This window comes from Etheostoma spectabile, chromosome 15, assembly GCF_008692095.1.
Source record: "Etheostoma spectabile isolate EspeVRDwgs_2016 chromosome 15, UIUC_Espe_1.0, whole genome shotgun sequence".
Taxonomy (NCBI): domain Eukaryota; kingdom Metazoa; phylum Chordata; class Actinopteri; order Perciformes; family Percidae; genus Etheostoma; species Etheostoma spectabile.
The window spans coordinates 33,043,585-33,045,176 of record NC_045747.1 but is presented as its reverse complement, the minus strand read 5'-3'; the positions used below and the strand labels follow the sequence as shown (position 1 = coordinate 33,045,176).

General features: G+C 35.2%; 1 protein-coding gene across 3 annotated transcripts in view; it reads right to left on the bottom strand.

Annotated features, from left to right (window-relative positions):
* Positions 1 to 1,592, bottom strand: part of syt5a (synaptotagmin Va) — a 19,440-nt gene that overhangs the window by 16,797 nt on the left and 1,051 nt on the right. The window lies entirely within an intron of this gene.

The window sequence follows — 1,592 nt, the reverse complement described above, 5'->3', positions numbered from 1 at the left end:
TAGATAGATAGATAGATAGATAGATAGATAGATAGATAGATAGATTGATAGACAACATTTCTTGGCCAGGCACAGTAACTTCCTGGAGTCTTTGGTGGTTGCCTGGCAACTGCCCAGAGCCAAGAAATAGTCCTCAACAACCCACTATAAAATGGTCAATTTTAGTTTTTACACTGCAAGTTTTGCACAGATGTACAAATGATATAGTTATTACTGAGCTTTTAGATGCAGGTAGGCAGATTTGGTTTACTTAGCCTAGCTGTTTCTCCCTTGTTTCCAGTGTTTATGCTAATCGAAACTAACAGCTAACTGCTGCTAGGTCTTAAGCCGAGTTTTGAGCTTTAAGAGATCTCGGTGCACAAAAGTGTTTTTAGCTCCAGTAGAAGAAGCATATATCAGTAACGTCATGATATAGTTCAAGATTGTGTAAATGTAGCGTAGAGTTATCTATTATTGGTTACATATGGTTGTCAGTGATGGTTAGGTAAGAAGGTTCTAACTTTCAGTTTGTGACCAAACTTCAGACAGACAACAGCCTTTTAAACACATCTTTTGTATTTTCACAGTAGGGTTTTTTGACAAAAATGTCCATAATAGGAATTAAGTGTGGTTTAATCTGATCATTTTAATGGCCATGAATACAAGTATACACTGTAACTGTCTGAGTGCAAAACGAAAAAGAGCAGCCAATATACAAGATAAAATACAATAAATTACAATAGCTAAATGGACCTCAATCATATCAATCAACTATATTGTTATCAGGGTCAGATCAGATTAAGGCTGGACCACTGCCAAAATCTTACATCAGTGAGTCAGAAACCTGATCAGGTTGATGAAGGAAATCACACTGCTGATATGAGAAAACGCAACAAATATACTATTTTTGCATCTTGATTCATAGTTTGGAAAACCAAAGATTAAAAGACAAAATGAGAGCAAAGAGCAATATGTGGTGAGGTTGCTCCGGGTAAAAAGAATGCAATGAATCTGGTTCAAAGCTAAATTAGAAGATTTTTGGGTTCTTAAAAGCAAAGGCTAATAAATAAAAATATTAAAAACAGAAAAAAATGTTGCTGAATAAAAGGTCTGTCAACAGGGACATGGTTTGTCAAAATATGACAACAACTTTTTATATTAAATACTGTAGGAAATTTCAAACAAAACTCAAGAACAATAAAACAAGTCATTGTGTGGCAAAGATCCAGCAACGCTTGCAGTGTAATGGCACAACAAGCTAATAGAAAAGGTTATGTATGAAAATTAGACATTAAAAAGAGATCTGTAAGGGAATCAAAACAATAAAGCATTAAAAAAGACAAAAATGACACTGTCACTGCATTTTATCTCCCAACCCTAAAGCAAAGACTTCAAGGGTTTAAACGCATTCAGTGGTAGCATTTTACTGGTTAAAGCTGAAGAAACTTAATAGCACTTCAACTTAATTATAACAGAGTAATCGTTAATGTTAATAGTAACACCTGTGCACTTCCTGCTATGACCAGTCAAAATGCTGTGTAAATGTGCCATTAGTGCCAATGGAATGTTCTCATGTGTGTGTGTGTGTGTGTGTGTGTGTGTGTGTGTGTGTG